The sequence below is a fragment of the Saccoglossus kowalevskii genome, unplaced genomic scaffold, assembly GCF_978046115.1.
Source record: "Saccoglossus kowalevskii unplaced genomic scaffold, keSacKowa6.1 SCAFFOLD_272, whole genome shotgun sequence".
Lineage (NCBI taxonomy): Eukaryota > Metazoa > Hemichordata > Enteropneusta > Harrimaniidae > Saccoglossus > Saccoglossus kowalevskii.
Genome location: NW_028188725.1, coordinates 7,391 through 15,309, shown reverse-complemented (window position 1 = coordinate 15,309; position 7,919 = coordinate 7,391). Strand labels below are relative to the sequence as shown.

At 39.2% G+C, this 7,919-nt stretch overlaps 1 long non-coding RNA gene across 1 annotated transcript; it reads right to left on the bottom strand.

Moving 5' to 3' along the window:
- Positions 1-936: 936 nt before the first annotated feature.
- LOC144358010 (uncharacterized) lies at positions 937-5,338 on the bottom strand. The gene is made up of 2 exons (XR_014928814.1): positions 4,654-5,338; positions 937-1,181 (listed from the first exon to the last, which is right to left on the bottom strand). It is a non-coding gene; the product is annotated as an uncharacterized LOC144358010 (long non-coding RNA).
- Positions 5,339-7,919: the final 2,581 nt, after the last annotated feature.

The following is a 7,919-nucleotide window of genomic DNA, read 5'->3' as shown; positions in this document are numbered from 1 at the left end:
GCTGATGAATAAAATACAAGAATTGCGTCAACAGTGGATCATATACACTTACAAGGACATGTGCTTAGAAATTGTATGCTCTGTGCATGACTATGTTTATTATAAGTTGAAATGTAAAGCTGTGTTTAAATTCTATCTTGGGAAGTGTTTTTTCAATAATTTGAAAATGTTTATTGAAACTAAAATGAATCAACATTGTTAATTAAAAAAATAGTTTTGTTTGAAACTTGTCAATTGATTGTTAATAGATTAGTAAATATACCTGACAATGGATACCAACATACCACTGGTGATATGTACATTGCTTTTGCCCAATTGGCACCTTTTTGTGTTAAATTATTCAATTAACAGCTTGAATAATATGTTCTACAGTAGTACTATGCACCATTCATTTTTAGTTTGTTAAAATAATGAAACAAATAATTTGTGTTTATTAATTAACTAATATTTTCCCACATTTGAATGTAATTATTTCTCTGGAACCCCTGTCATATGAATTACTGTAGTAATGACCTGCAAGTTAAAAAAAGAGATGAAGGTGTTTTAAATACATTGATCTGTGTCAAAATAATAAGGTATTTACTAGTAGTTCATTACTGGGATGGGGAATAGTTGTAAATTTAAAAGAAAATTAGTTTCATTACGTTTACATAAACCTTATTTTGCATATACCATAAATTTCATTTATTTAGCGATTTTGAAAATGTTCAGCAATTAGTCTGTCATGTGGCACTTGCGTGTGAAACTTCATATATTCAATTGTGTATTTCCTGACTTTTGAATGCTGTAAAACTATTTAATTTAACTGACATTTAATTTTAATGTTTTGATGTTTTTAGCATGTTCACTGTGTTTTAATTTCTTGTCAAGGAAATATTGAATTTTATTGTTATTTTACATGTTCACAACACAACACAACACAACTCAACTCGAACATAGATCATAAATTACTTTAATTTGGAAAAGTTTGTGAATTTGCAAAAAATGGTGCTTTCTCATCACCATAATTATATAACAATTCTGCCCCTTCTGGTATGTAATATTTGGAAATCATAACCACACACGGCCTGTCATTAATCTTCAGTTGTTTTGTGACAATGTTGGAATGCTTTTTGGAATGGTTCAGGAAAAAGGTAATTCCACTTGTTTCCCACATCTTCTTTTCACTGTGTGGATTTATTCTGAAAATATATGGCCATGATGATATTAACATGAGAGAGTGAGTGAGTGAGTGAATGAAGGTGAGGGTGGGTGAGTGAGTGAAGATGAGGACAAGTGAGTGAAGATGAGGGCGAGTGAGGGTAAGTGAATGAAGGTGAGGGTGGGTGAGGGTGAGTGAGTGAGTGAATGAAGGTGATGGTGGGTGAGTGAGTGACGGTGTGTGGATGAGGGTGAGTGATTGAAGGTGAGGGTGGGTGAGTGAGTGAAGATGAGGGCAGTGAGTGAAGATGAGGGTGAGTGAATGAAGGTGAGGGTGGGTGAGGGTGAGTGAGGGTGGGTGAGGGTGAGTGAGTGTGAGTGAATGAAGGTGAGGGTGGGTGAGTGAGTGAGGGAGTGAAGATGAGGGCGAGTGAGAAAAGGTGAGGGTGAGTGAGTGAAGGTGTGTGGATGAGGGTGAGTGATTGAAGGTGAGGGTGAGTGATTGAAGGTGAGAGTGAGTTAGAGAAGACGAGTGAGTGAAGATGAGGGTGGGTGATTCAAGGAGAGAGTGAGTTAGAGAAGGCGAGTGAGTGAAGGGTGAGTGAGAGTGATTGAGTGAAGGTGAACGAGTGAGTGAAGGTGTGTGAGTGAAGGAGAGGGTGAGTGAAGGTGAGCGAGTGAGTGAAGGTGTGTGAGTGAAGGTGGGTGAGTGAGTGAAGGTGAGGCTGATGGAAGTGAAGCTGAGGGTGAGTGTGTGAGTGAAGGTAAGGGTGAGGGTGGGTGAGTGAGTGAGTGAAAGTGTGTGACTGAAGGTGAGTGAGTGAGTGAATGAGGGTGAGTGAAGATGAGACTGAGGGTGAGTGAGTAAGTAAAGCTGAGGGTGAGTGAGTGGGAGTAAAGACGAGTGAGTGAAGGTGAGTGAGTGGCTGAAGATGGGAGTGAGTTAGAGAAGGTGAGTGAGTGAAGACGAGGGTGAGTGAATGGAGGTGTGGATGAGAGTAAGTGAAGATAAGGGGGAGTGAAGGTAAGGGTGAGTGAATGAAGGTGAGTGAGTGAGTGAGCGAAGGTGAGCGAGTGAGTGAGCGAAGGTGAGAGTGAGTTAGAGAAGGCGAGTGAGTGAAGGTAAGGGTGAGTGAGAGTGAGTGAGTGAAGGTGAGTGAGTGAGTGAAGGTGTGTGAGTGAAGGAGAGGGTGAGTGAAGGTGAGCGAGTGAGTGAAGGTGTGTGAGTGAAGGTGGGAGTGGGTGAGTGAGTGAAGGTGAGGCTGATGGAAGTGAAGCTGAGGGTGAGTGTGTGAGTGAAGGTGAGGGTGGGTGGGTGTGTGAGTGAGTGAGTGAGTGAAAGTGTGTGAATGAATGAGGGTGAGTGAGTGAGTGAGTGAATGAGGGTGAGTGAAGATGAGACTGAGGGTGAGTGAGTAAGTAAAGCTGAGGGTGAGTGAGTGGGAGTAAAGATGAGTGAGTGAAGGTGAGTGAGTGGGTGAAGATGGGAGTGAGTTAGAGAAGGTGAGTGAGTGAAGACGAGGGTGAGTGAATGGAGGTGTGGATGAGAGTGAGTGAAGATAAGGGGGAGTGAATGAAGGTGAGTGAGTGAGTGAGCGAAGGTGAGCGAGCGAGTGAGTGAGTGAGTGAAGGCGAGTGAGTGAAGATGAGGGCGAGTGAGTAAATGAAGATGAGGGTGAGTGAGTGAGGGAGTGAAGATGAGGGCGAGTGAGAAAAGGTGAGGGTGAGTGAGTGAAGGTGTGTGGATGAGGGCGAGTGATTGAAGGTGAGAGTGAGTTAGAGAAGACGAGTGAGTGAAGATGAGGGTGGGTGATTGAAGGAGAGAGTGAGTTAGAGAAGGCGAGTGAGTGAAGGTAAGGGTGGGTGGGTGAGTGAGTGAGTGAAGGTGAGCGAGTGAGTGAAGGTGTGTGAGTGAAGGTGAGGCTGATGGAAGTGAAGCTGAGTGTGAGTGAAGGTGAGGGTGGGTGGGTGAGTGAGTGAGTGAAAGTGTGTGACTGAAGGTGAGTGAGTGAATGAGGGTGAGTGAGTGAGTGAATGAGGGTGAGTGAAGATGAGACTGAGGGTGAGTGAGTAAGTAAAGCTGAGGGTGAGTGAGTGGGAGTAAAGATGAGTGAGTGAAGGTGAGTGGGTGAAGATGGGAGTGAGTTAGAGAAGGTGAGTGAGTGAAGACGAGGGTGAGTGAATGGAGGTGTGGATGAGAGTGAGTGAAGATAAGGGGGAGTGAAGGTAAGGGTGAGTGAATGAAGGTGAGTGAGTGAGCGAAGGTGAGCGAGTGAGTGAGTGAAGGTGAGAGTGAGTTTGAGAAGGCGAGTGATTGAAGATGAGGGCGAGTGAGTAAATGAAGATGAGGGTGAGTGGGTGAAGGAGTGAGTGAGTGAAGGTAAAGGTAAGTTAGTGAAGGTAAGGGTGAGTGAGTGAGTGGGTGAGGTGAGTGAGTGAAGGTGAGGCTGAGGATGGGTGAATGAAGGTGAGGGTGGGTGAATGAAGGTGAGCATGAAGGTGAGTGGGTGAGAGTGAGTGAATGAAGGTGAGTGAGTGAGTGAGTGAGTGAATGAAGATGAGTGAAGGTGAGAAAGTGAGTGAAGGTGAGGCTGAGGGAGTAAAGCTGAGTGGGTGAGGGTGAGTGAGTGAAGATGTGTGTGTGAGTGAGTGAAAGGGTTAATTGATGCGTCATTTGAGTATGACAGTGAATGGATGGGTGGGTGGTTGGTTGGATGGATGTGTTTATATATACAACAGTGAGTCAATCTGTTGGTGAGCGAATGGGTGCTTGAGTTGGCAAGTGTGTAATGAGTAAGTTGATATAATGTACATATGACTGAGTGAATTAACTAGATTTAGTGTTGATTAAGTGAGCGAATGAAGCTATCTTTGGGTTGACAAATCAGTGAGCTAGTGGTAAGGTGGGACAGTTAAGTTATAGCGTGTGCGAGTTAAAATGGGTTAATGAAATGTGGGCAAGTCAGAGAGAAATCAATGTTTCACTCAGCAAGTCATTTGGTTGGTGAGTTAATAATATATGTCTGATTGTTACTGAATTATTTCGTTGTTAAGTGGGTGAGTAGAAAGGAATTTATTAAACAATGAGTCACTCATTTAGTCAATCAGTTGAGAGTAATGAGTGAATTGCGGTTGACCTAATGAAAGGGTGGCTTGATAATGTAAGAGTTGTGGGTGAATTAGATTTAGTTGTGAGTGAGTTTGTTGGAGGATGATCAAATGGGTGGGTGAGTGAGTTTGTGTGCGAGTTTGTGTGTGTCAGTGGGTGGAGTGTTTGAGTTCAATGAATTGGGGTGGGAGAGGGTAAGCGAGTGCGTGAGAATGGGTGAATTGCCATTGTGCGTGTGTGTGTGTGTGTGTGTGAGCGAGCTAGTTGATAAGAGCGAGTGTGTGACAGCAAGTGCATAATTCATTTCATTAGTTTTACATTAAATTGTATGAAAGTAGTGTTACATATAACTACTAACACTAAGAAAATATTATGGCAAATATTGTGGCTGATTATATACTCACACCATGCCGGAATATTCCAGGTGATACATGCCACAACGTTCACCTGTTACCGCATACTGTCGTTCTAGTTGTTCAGCCTCTGCTCTGTCAATTATTTCTCCGTCGTACACCCCAATTATCTCATTTGCTTTTATATCTTGTTTTGCAAAGGCGCACTTTCCCGCTTCTCTAAAATCTCTGTTAACGACTTCAACCTTAATTTCAATGTAAACAAATATTGTTTTTTGTTTTGATTTCACTAGACTATTCTGGGGGTCTTTTAGTAAAAATCAAATTCAAAAATCGGCCCTCGAAATATATTTTCGATATAAAAACACTCTTTTATTACATGTACACTATACTAGTTACAAATAATTGTTAAATTAAACTATCATTGCCGCATATTACACAATATATAAAGCTAGCAACGATATCATTCTTTTTGATTTCTGAGAATGTCGAAAAGGGACCCTGTTATGAAGCATAATTTCTAGAACACTTGGGTGCCTCGCTTTTCCGTGAGTTTTACCAGTGATCCCCTGGGAAGATCATGTACCAAATCTTATCGTCATAATACATTAAACAACAAAATATCTATTCTATATACTGAACTGTTAGAGTTACGAGCATCGAGTTACGAAAACATTGAGTTACAAATATTACCACGCCCATATTTTATAAATCACGCCCCTTTTGCGAAACCACACCCAAATTGTAACTATGGCCAATCAACAGTTACTGTAGAATACTTTATTTTCGCTTGGAATTTATTTTCGCTATTTTCGCTGAAGGGATGATTCCGTGAAAATAAAATCCAGCGAATATACTTTTTTTCCTATATTTTCACTTTAAACTCATCCAAAATCAGTGAAAATAAATTCCAAGCAAACGCCCAAAAAGCCTTTTCAGCGAAAATTAATTCCGGCGAAAATAAAGTATTCCACAGTAACAAAACTTCGCGTTATGGGCAACATACTTAATAGTTGAACGTTAAAAAAAATCATGCTGCCTGTAACTCGATGTTTGGTTAACTGTTACTTAAAGTTCAAGTTACTAAATGTGGACCTTCAACAACTAAAAATGTATTTTACCTGTAACTCGGAATTCTGTTGACTAGTTAATCGAGTTACAGTTTGGACGAGGTCTCACAAAAGTGGGTGTGGTTTCCAAAATGTAACTTTTTTTGTAATTCGATGTTCGTACTTCGATGTCCGTAACTCGAACAACTTAGCAGCTCTCTATATTCTAACACAAATAATGTATTCTTATTATTAACTCGTTGTCAGTTTTCCATGAGATAACACTCATGTATAATAGCATTTGATTCGTAAAACATGTTTAATTTACTCATTTATTTCCTATTTCGAATTCGAGATAGAAACTCCTATAATAAACAGAGTATTTTGTTATGAAAGTGTAACTCATTTTAATGAAAACATGGGTGAAAAGAAATGCTAAATAATTTCGGGACAAACTCGTTCAGGAATATACAGAGCAAGGAAGGATTCGTCAATTATGCTATGCAAACATATTTTGAAATTGCAAACGATTATGCATTGATTAAAATGAGCTACATGTGACATAGTAATTATATTTCAGTATAGCAACATGCACCCCATAACAATATATATAATCTCATTATAGTGAGATGTTAAATCATTATACTATGGATGTACAAAATATTAAACCATTACAAATACTAAGACTTTTATTCTAGATTGAGATATTCCCTCATTATCAGGAGAGAACTCGTCAAATTTAAATATAAAGGTGTGAACTTTCCACAGATGTGGATCTCCACGTTTAATATATTTTGCTTAATAACTCTGCTTATTTTTTTGTAATTACGTTCCGCATTGTACCTGTATATATTCATCCCATTTTTTTCGTTTCAAAAAGTGTTCTGTTTTTTCTTTAATAGACATCGAGGATTGTTCCCTTCTTAGCCGATGTTGCCGCATATTCAACCCGCGATAACCTCGCTTACCACCCGAGGTGACTGGCGATATGCCATTATGGACAAGTGTAACCTTGATTTGCTGTAAAATACCACATGTCAAATGAGATACAATTTATGATATAATTATAAAATTTAAACACCAGTGGAAGTTATGAAGGGTGACCCCTTGCCCATTTTTTTATTGTGTAATCTTTCCATTAGTAGTTATGTCAACGCATGTATTTTATTTCTTTATAGCTGACTAGTTTTAATCAATTGTCGTACTTTTAATCTGGTGTGTAGTTTCTTTACAAAACACAAATAATATATAAGACTGATCCCGAATTACACTAGCGTTTCACAATATTCCCTGCACATGTATAACCGATGTAAGCAATGTATAGTTTTCTGAATTTGTATAACGTTTACAATATTTATGTAACAAATCCAAACACAATGAAAAAAAGAAAGAAACTTGTCATTGTGAAATATTTCTCGTCTGTATTTCCTTAATTTGTGGTGATATGACAAATTCAATCATCGATCACCCGGCCACACAAAAGCACGTACCTTATGAAAACGAGTCTCACTAATCATTGACTGTGTCTGGCGATCATTTTTTGTCATTAATGATATAAAATTTTCATAATGAAAAAACAGCTCCTTTGATGTAATGATGTCACCAGGTTCTCGTGTGAAGCACAAATACTCCTCTACAAATAAGCTCAGAAATGGGCACTTGATTCCTATTTTTACTCCGTTGATGAGTTTGCGTACGTTGCCTTTGCTAGCCATCTTGAAATAATAAGACTCACTTGTCATGAATTTGACTGGGTGGAACGATTTGCGTAAAAATCAGAATGTGGGTGATAAATATACACGAGTATTCAATAAATAAATAAAATAAAATGTAATGTTACTACTATTCATGTGTATATATGTTCATTTTATTTTCTTCGCATAATAAATATATAAATGCAAATTCAATTAAAAACATAATTTTGCCTTCAATTTGTCACCCACTCTAGAAAGGATAATGGTTGTATACCTTTCACACGTGATTACATTCAGAACGACACACATAATTGAATGACCTTGGGTTTCAGAAACCACGGCATATAATTTCTGAAATGGTCTAATACATTCGCGTTCGTTCTCAACGCAATTTAAACACTGTTGCAAATTTCTATTTTGGTCTGCGTCACCTAGATGATGACCTATTTTTAGCACAACATCTACACGTGTGTACGACAAGAGACAAAAGTTGTCGCGTCCGTGCACCAGCACGTAATTACTTTTCAATTTAGCCACTCCACAGGACCGTTAGTTTACTAGTAAATGATCAAAT